Consider the following 9,558-nt stretch of genomic DNA (forward strand, 5'->3'; position numbering starts at 1 on the left):
GAGCCCCGCAAGGTGACCTTGGCGGCGGGCTCAGACCCCCGCTGCTGTGACCCGGCCCGGCTGATGGCGGAGGGTCGGGTTTGACCTCTGCTTTGACGCTCCTTGTGTTAAAGGTGAGTGGTGTCTGTGAGAAATGCCGTCAGTACTGAGCCCAGATGGGCTGCATTGCTGCATCCATCCCTGCCACCACTTCGGTTTTGCCGTGATGGAAATTTGGGTTTAGAATTGTTTGTGTGCAAGGTGGGCTGTGTTTATTAAACATAGTGAGCAGTGTGGCACGCTGATAGCTTTGGTGTGTGTTCCATAGTGCAGCGTGCACGCTTTGACATTGAGCTTTCCATCCGGTGTCCAAGCTCTGCACACAGAGCACTAGAATATCTCTCCTTGTCTTCTTCTCTGCTTATTTGTCCTTAAATCTAGGGAGAATGGTTTTAAACTGAGACGGGGAAGGTTTAGGTTAGATATTAGGAGGAAGTTTTTCACACAGAGGGTGGTGATGCACAACCACAGGTTCCAACAGGTTGCCCAAGGAGGTTGTGGATGCCCCATCCCTACAGGCATTCAAGGCCAGGCTGGATGTGGCTCTGGGCAGCCTGGGCTGCTGGTTGGTGACCTGCACACAGCAGGGGGTTGAAACTGGATGATCATTGTGCTCCTTTTCAACCCAGGCCATTCTACAATTCTATGACTGTGCGTGTGTCTGAGGCAATTCACGTGCAGCAATCCACTGATAAGGTTTCACATCAACCTGGGAATTCTGTGAGTGATCAGAGCACATCGTGTGGTTTGGTGATCTCCACACTGCTGTCTGAATGGTTGTAGCTTTGTGGAAAAGAAACATGGTGATGTAGCACTTAAAGACGTGATTTAGTGGGCAGTATTGATGGTAGACAGACAGTTGGACTGGGTGATCGTAGAGGTCTTTTCCAACCTGAATGATTCAGTAGAAAGAGTGCATCAAAGCAAATCTTTAAATGCTCTGTACAGAGTGACATGTGTCTGATATGGGAGGTGTAGGTGCCCTGTTGATGCAAAAGTCTTTTTTTTAGGAACATAAATAATATCTGAGAAATGTGAGTGTTTATCTCTTGTTGCTCTAGTGGCCTTAAGCTTGAAAGCTGATGAGGAACTCGGGGCTTTAGTTGCCTAATACTTTTCCATTAGAAAAGATGTTTAATAATTTTGAGTAAACTGAAACTTCCATTGTTTATAACAAGCCTTTGAAAAGTGTCAAGTGCTCTGGAGCAGTGTTTTGTCTTCTGAAATTCTATTCAGGTTTGCCTGACAAACATATCCAGATATGTTTATGTTTCCATACCATTGGTTGCTTTATCATAAAATATTAAGTATGCCAAATTATAAACAAGAGCTTGTTCCATGCTGCAGCTGTACATGTAGGGGTCCTTTATGTGCAAAGCCTCCCTGGGAGGCTGGAAGAAGCAGATTCAGCTTTGGTCATGATGCAGCATGCCTCTTTATCAGGCCTTTTGTTTTCAGTTGGTGTTTTCTTCTGTCCAAAAGTGGTGATGGGGAAAATAAGATGTACTTAGAATTTCTGCACCAGACCTCTAGGGTTTCAGCTTATCTTCACAATGGCATTGAGTAGAGGTCTAAGTAAAATTCAGATTTGTCAGTGCATTGCCTCGGGATGGCAGATGAGCTGCACTCTGTGATTTTATCCTTTGCTCTCTTTCTCCTCATGTGCAATAGATTTTTATTTTTGTTCTTTTAATTTAGTATCTGCAGCAACCTCTTTTATGGCAGTAACAGCAGACTGATTCACTGTGAACTTTGAAAACTAACACCCCAGAAAGTGCTTCCTATTGCAGTTATTAGTGACAGAAGATGTTGCTGGCCTTGAAAATGGATTTGGCTTGGGCAAACTATTAAGTGAATACTGGCAGCACCAACTCAGACTATCTCGGTGGAAGTGATTATTTTCTCTGCAGGAGTTCAAAAACTTGCATGGTTGTGATGACTTTTTGTAATGTTACTTTTCTGTTGAACTCTCCAATAAACTCAAGGGTGGTTGTTATAATGCAAAGAAAATAGATAAGCTTTTTCGCTTGAGAATTTGTCAGTTATGTGAGATGTAGGAATGGACCAAATCCTCACTTCTTTGCTGGATGCTGGCTTCTGTCCTGTGTGTTCCATCACATCCCAAGCACTAGAGCAGGAAGTACCTCTGAGCCAGTGGCTGGGGAAGAAAGTCAACCTTGTGGTTAGCTCTCCATTTCCCCCTTTTAGGTACTGTAACTAAAGATGGACATTCAGTTTCTGAAGCTTTGCAAGCCTGACAGTTTTCCAGCATCTGTGAGAACTGTAGCGACCAATTTCACTCTGTTTTAACGTGAGAGATGAAGATGCACAGGAGGCAGAGGAGAGTACCTTTGTAAGCAAAAGTATTTTGTTAAATAATAGCTGTGGGGCATATGCAGCCTGACCTGTCCTGTTCTATTAGTCTGTTAGACTTCCCACTAGTTTCTTAAAACTGTTTGTTTGGCTGTGCTGTTTTAGTTGGAGATGACCTGCTACTAAATCGTCCAAAATACGTATTTATCTTAAGTTGTATCTTTTTTGAAATCCAATATTATATTTTTGACCTCCTGGTCACTACTTGTATACATCTTGTATTAAAAGTCTTCCTTTTTTCCTGTACAAAACAGACCTGTTGTCAGGTCTAGTGAAGACAGCATTTCATTTCAAAGAGCTGGCTACTTTAAACCACTGTGTAAAACGTCAAAGCATGGTTAAATGGGGCTTGTGTGCTGTCCTCCTTTTTAAGGAGACTGACATTTATTTTGCTAATGATGAGGATGAGTCTAAATCTGGCTGCAACCACAGTGTTGTGCACAGTGGGCTGGTTGCGTGTCCTTGGCTAACCAAGGGGTTTCTCTGGTGGGTGATGCAGATCACACTGACTTGGGCTTTGCAGAAGCCTCAGCTGAATTGCTTCCAACCCGCTGTTTAAAGGGTTTTGGTGGTGGTTTTACTTTCTCTTTGCTTTGTTTTTTAACTAAGTGATAGTTTTTGCCTCTTTATTTAGAAAGACAGCTATCTGTAAAAGACTGGCAGAGTTGTTTTTCTCTGTTAGGCTATAATTTTGGGCACATGGATGTAATGTGCTGTTTTCAGAGCAAAGAGTGTGTATGTAAGTGGAGGTGGAATTTGTATGCGTGTGTGTTGTTTTGTTTTGGAACTGTTGTAGTTCTACAGGATTAAATGCTGTAATTTACCTGTAAACGAAAGGTAATCTAGGAAATCTATGTACTTTTTGGCTTGTGTGTTAAGCTGCTGTGCTGACATCAGTTTATTTTTTGCAGAAGATGAATGTTTTGAAGTCTGTCTGTGCTTGACCAAGATTCAGCCTGGAAGCTTGTGAAGAACTCAGCATAATAATGTCCATTTTCCTCTAATCCTCTGTTTTGACATCTGAAAATAAAATGCTTCTAATTCCCATTTAATAGGAATTTTTTAAGGGAAGAAGGCACTTTCAATTGTCCTGCAACTGTTACATGATTTCTTCTGGCTTGCATCATCTTGCCTGCTTGAATAGCTGTCTCTGTTAATGGCAAGGATAAAATGGTATTGTTTGTGTCATTCCCCAGATTGAATTTGTCAGAGAGAGTCATTGTGTGGATTGCAGTGTCAGTATTTTTAAATAATCCTTCACATGGTTATGAACAGGACAAAGTCAGTCTATATAATGATAAAACTTGATTACACTTTCTGAAAACTGGATTAAACTTTGTCTAAATATACAAAAATCCTGAAATTCCTATTTTGAAGTTTTTGTCAGGGTTTTTTTTTGTTTGTTTTGTTTGTTTTTTTTTTGCTTGGCAATTGTAACGTGCCATTTAGTCTTAGCAACCAGGACAGAAGACTTGTTTCTCATTTGGGAATTTGGTTTTAATGCTGGAGAACGCAAATGTTATGGATGCACGCAACTGCATTATGATTTGTTTGTAACCCCAGCTTCTTTTCCTTTGTCTGTAAGGTGGCAGCTGGTGCTGTTTGGCTCGTGCCACCGTGGCAGGGAGCTGCAAGCTGTGCTATGGGGAGCCCTGCTGGTGCCTTCCTCCAGCAGCTCCTGGCAGTACTTCTGGTGTGCCAGGAAGCCCTAAGGAAGAGCTGTGATGTCCATGTGATACTGCAGCCATTTGAAACCCCCCGACTTCATAAGATCTCCTCTGCTGGAAATGAATTCAAAGCACATCGACTTCCTCATCCTCTGCATTAGTGCATTGTTAAGGTGCCAGCTGTGCCTTTTTTGGGAGCTGGCACATGGTGACACTGTCCAGCAAAAGGGGATTCCTGCCAAGTGGTGTCCTAAACCACTTGTTAGATCCGTGAGATGTGACAGCATTTTATGGGAACGGCTCAATGCTCTTTGAGACTCATATTTAATTCTGTTTAAATCAGGGCTGCTGGTACACATTTGATAAGAATAAACTGTTAGCAAGAGATTTGAGAAGAATTCTGGCTGCTTTTTGGACCATTTCTACTGGGTGTTGCCATCTCTGCTTCTTGCTACATTGTCACTGTCCCTTAGACATCAGTAATGATGGATGTGAAGGAGTATGGCTGTCAGAGAGTGCAACCCTGATTTGTGTCTAAAAGCTTCATGCAGTATTAAGAAGATCCTTTCAGCTGGCTGAATTATTCACAGAACTGCTTTTCTCTTTTCTCTTTACCCTCTGTAAGAGGGAAGGAGGAAATGTATATGCCTTCTTGTCTCATTTGCCAGTGTGGGGATGAAGAGTTTCTTCTTAGGCTCTGAGATTGAGCAGCTGTGACCGTGTAGGAGATCACAGACTAAACTTGATACTCCCTGCTGCACTCAGTCTGTGTGCAGAAGTGCTGATGTCTATCTAAGGTTTGCATCTGGGCAGCAGTTAAACTGCAGGAGTGCTTAAGGGTGAAAGCGGCCCCTGAAAGCATGTCAGCATTTTCATATTATATGGGTGTTTGGGTATTTTTATTCTGTCTTTCCAAGCATTCTGTGTTGCTACAGTCAAATGCTACAAGAAAACAAAACACACTTTTTCCGGCTTCTTCCTCGAGCACTCGGGGTATGGTTTCACTGTGTTTTCTTCCAGTGTCCTTGCTCGTTTTTCTGTCTGTAATGTAAACAGTCCACGCAACAGGGGAGATGGGAATGAAAGCTTGAAGGTTGGTGTTTGAAGAAAATCTGACTCCTGCCATGAAAGACCTAGCAACGAGTCTGCTTGGAATTAATTTGCTCTTGGTAAATCAGTGGCTGCGTGCTCTCAGCCTTCAGCTGGTGCTTAGCCCTGCCCTGTAATGCTCCAGTGTGCAAAGAAGGCTCACTTTTGCACAATAGTTATGTGTGTACATTGTCAAAGGCTTTTTTTAGGAGCGAGATGGGGGGGAGGTTAGGATGGGCCACCCTTCAACAGGAAGGAAAGGATATTTGGCGAGCAGCCTCTTTGGAATACTTTAATTTTTCTTAAGTGTTTAAAGCAAATCCTGTTGCTGCTGAGCTGATGCTTGCTTGATGCTCGGGCTTGTGGATGAGATGTGCCATTAAGCCTCCAAGCTGCTGCTGTCACAGAAACCAACTGAGCTCCATAGATTTTCTTGATCGAAATGGAAAGGTTTTAGTTGGGAGGCAATCTCTGGTAGAACAAGTCCTTCTGTTGAGTCTAGTCTGCATGGAGGTGTTGCTTTGTTACAACAAGAAGCCAAATTCGAGCAGTTGCTTCCTCATTTTACTGTAGTCACTTAGAAGAACTAAGTGTAAAACAGCAGAATCTGAAGGAGAGCCTGAAGCTTTGTGTTTGGGAGAGGAAAATCATCTGATGACCAAAAAAAGCCCCAAACTATTAAGTAATTGAAAACCTTCCAGCTGCTATAGTAACGACAACACATTGCCAGATGTCAGCAAGCATTTTAATCCATCTATTTTAAAGCTTCGAGCTATTGGAGGAAAGGCTGCCTAGGTGTGGCAGCCTTCATAGCTGCTTCAGCCTGCAGCTACTTGGGTCGCTAGGAAAGAATTGTGTGGTGTCACTGCTGGAGGCACTGCTGATTAAATTTATAGAAAAAGCTTTTCCCAGATGTTCCTGGGGGCAGAAACCTCTCCTGAAGATCTGTTTCTCTACGAGACGCTTGTATGATGTCCTGTCGGGTACGCAGCCCGTGCTCTCCTGTGTGTTAGATTGATTTGAGATACCGTGATGTTTTTCTTGGAAGGTGTGCGAGCCAAAAAAGCAGAAATAAGAGTTTCCAAGAGCAGCTTCTGTGCCTCACGCCGGTTCTGTGTGGCTGTGCCCATCCGTGCAGCGCAGTGTCGGCAGAACCACCCTGTCCTCTGCTGACACTGACTGTAAATGAGTTTAAGCTGAGATGATAGATGGAGGGTGGAAGAGGCTGCTTTCCTAGTTAAACATTTTAAACTGTCAGAGGAGGTGAAAAATGTGTTGTACCCTTTCCTGTGGCCTTTTCCTCCAAAGAGCCTGTCATGCAAGAGAGGGAGGGAAAATGTGCCCAGTGTGGCTCAAGCCCTTGGCTTTTCCATGTTCGTTTGTTTTTATTGTAAGCTAAACCTTTCATGTTTTATTGTTCTGAAGCTCAAGCCTGGCCTAGAGGTGCTGCTCTTTAGTAGAAACAGCTGCAGACCCAGTGTCCCCTGGTCAGGTGGGAGGCTCTTTGAAGCAACGTGTTGCCTCTTTAAAAGGAAATTGAGCATGTGAGAACTTAAACCTGTAAAACTCATCAAGGGCTCTGCCATTGTTTATCTCTGGTGTAACTTTATATAGAATTAAAGCAAAATGCATTACTTGGCTTCCAAGAAAAGATGGTTCAGCTCCCCTTGGTCTTGGAGACGCAGGAAATGACCACATAACCACAAATACTTTCTAGTGGAACGAAGATGAGTGACAAACTGTCCACAGAAATAGATTCTTAACCAGATGGGCTAAGAAGTGAAATGTAGCTCAAGCTTCTGGTTTGAAGTTAAAACCGATGTTTAAACCAACCAAGAAAAGAGCAAATGTTACATAAGCAGTGGCTACATGAGAGAGCAGATCTGAGCTCTTCTTATTGAGAGGGGTGTTGGGGTCAGCCACAGCTTTCAGCACAAGAAGTGAAATGAGCCTAGCTGCTTTTGGGCATGCTAATGGACAACTTTTTGGGCTTTGTTTCTCAGGTTTTCTTCTTGTGCAGAAAATTTAAAAAAAACCACAAAACGTTACCTGGCAGATCTGTATTTCTCTGTAGTGTTTTCATTACTTAAAGCAAGGCCCTGGTTAATTTACCATCATTTTTCTTAACCAGTCAGCCACTGTATTTACCTTCCTGCCCAATAGGATGGACTGATAGCATCTAAAACTGACGCTTTGCATTTTCATTGCAAAGAGAAATGCCAACAGGAAGCAGTGCTGATGGCATCTGTGCAGAGCCCTCACAACTGGGGGTGTGATTCTCACTTCTGAAGGAGGGATGTGAGGAGAACTTCAGATAATGAAGATTTCTGAATACGGTTGGAAAGAAAATGTATTAATTACAGCTGCTTCTGTATTGTAGCCTTTTAAAGACAAGAACTGATTTACCACCACACTGGTAAGAAGAAATGTGGGTTTGGATGGTAATGGCGTTTGGCAAATGTGGTGACATTAGAAACTGCTTGGGCTGTGCATTGAGATGATGCAGAGTTTGTCATCCTTTAAATCATTTCTCATTGATTAGCTAAACTGTTTGAATTGGCAGAGGGAATCTTCTCTTGGAGTGGAAGCGTGGGACTGGTATTGCTCACTGCAGGACTGGTATTGCCCCTTCTGAACGGGCAGTCCTCCAAACTGAACGTGACTTCCTCCAGAAAGTGGGATTGTGACCCGCAGGACAATAACTGCAAACAAAAAGGCAGTGTGTTGTAGGAAAAGGCAGTCAGGAAGGCAGGCCAGAGGGCCCGACAGTTGTCCGTTGGATGAATTCTTGAAGATAGTAATTATCCCTAATAGCATAAACATTCTGCTGGAGCCAGCACCAGCTGTTTTATAGCAAAGGTGCAGGAGGAAGGCTCTGCCTGGGGAGGGGGAGTGGAGGGCTTAGCAGGGATGAACTGCTGCTCTTCGTAATGCCTGATGTCTCTTCCAGTCCGAGCAGAAATGCCAGTCACATCCAGACGCAGGATGAGTAGTTAGCTGTTTATATGACATTCCCCCGAGTACTGCATCTCTTACTGTCTGAAGTGCAGACCTCTGAGGAGCTGAGACTTTTTTCTTCTAGCTGTGCAAGTGATCAGAGTGAAAACCTGACCTTCTGTGAAGTGCTCGAAAAAACGTCTGGGGGAGTTATGTCAGCACTGCTTGGCAGGTGGTCAGAGTTCTCTGCCGTGGCATGTTTTGTGAGCCTGCTCCCAGCTGTAATGAGCTGGTAAAGCAGTTACCTGTAGTGCAACCAGAGCTCGTGAAAACGTGTGGCACAATGAAAAGAGTTTTCAAAAGCAGCTCTGACTGCCAGCCGTTGGTAAATGTGGACAGAAGTCCTAGTGGGAGAGTTAACTTGGAGTTTTATTCTATAGTCATCTCTTCTAATGCTTAAGGGTTGTTAATCAGTGAAAAGCACGGGGTGCTTAGTTAATATACTAGTTAGTGCAGTGAATATTGCACAGTAATCTGTGCCTGAGCCACCATTAGTGGACTTTCTGCAAGGAGAAAAGCTTTCAAGAGGAAGGTTAAGGCAAATATATATAAAAACAAAACAAAACCCACTTAAAAAAGAACTTTACTCCCATATGCCAAGAGGGTATGGGATTCTTTGGCACTGTTCTGGGCACAGCCCACTTAGTAATGCACTCAGAGGAGCTGAAATAAAGGTCACGTGCTTTTAGGACTATTCACACGGGGAAAAGAAAAGTAGTATCTTCTAATTAATAGAAGTATATTCTTAAGTTAGACTTCTTGTATGGAAAGAATTCAGACTCTTACCAGGATGTGTTTGCTGCAAACCTGAAACTGCTGGGTATTTTTTAGTGAGCTTATGCATGCGTGACTGATTTATTTGTTCTTAAAAAACATTCTTTTCCTTCTGCACCTTATCTGAAATTCTTGTCTTGAGTGAATATAATTAAGGGTAGAATTTAGCTGCTGAACTCAGACTTTTCACCGCTATATTTATTGGGTTTTGAGAGGAATTTTGCAGACTTGCCTGAATTCTTACAAAAAATCACACGCACACCTTCCAAAGAAAGCAGAAATGATTTTTAAATACGCCAGCTGAGTTCTTTAATGGTGCTGCAGTTATTTCTATATATAGGATAGGGATGTGAAAAGTCACTCGCTCCTTTCAATGTGTTTAAATATGCCCCAAAGTGAATGCAGTGGATGTGAAAGATAAGCAGCCCAGAGCTTGCTTTTGCAAGGTATAGAGTAACACAAAGCACCACGTTCTGCTGCCCTCAGGCCACACGTTGAAGTAGTTAACGTAGCGAGATAAACGAAATACAATAAGATATTCATCTGCAAAATCTGAAGCTCCAGGACACAATAAGTTTTCATTTAAGCTGTTCTCATTTACTGACAATGAGCCAAATAA

Source organism: Meleagris gallopavo, chromosome 23 (assembly GCF_000146605.3).
Source record: "Meleagris gallopavo isolate NT-WF06-2002-E0010 breed Aviagen turkey brand Nicholas breeding stock chromosome 23, Turkey_5.1, whole genome shotgun sequence".
NCBI lineage: Eukaryota > Metazoa > Chordata > Aves > Galliformes > Phasianidae > Meleagris > Meleagris gallopavo.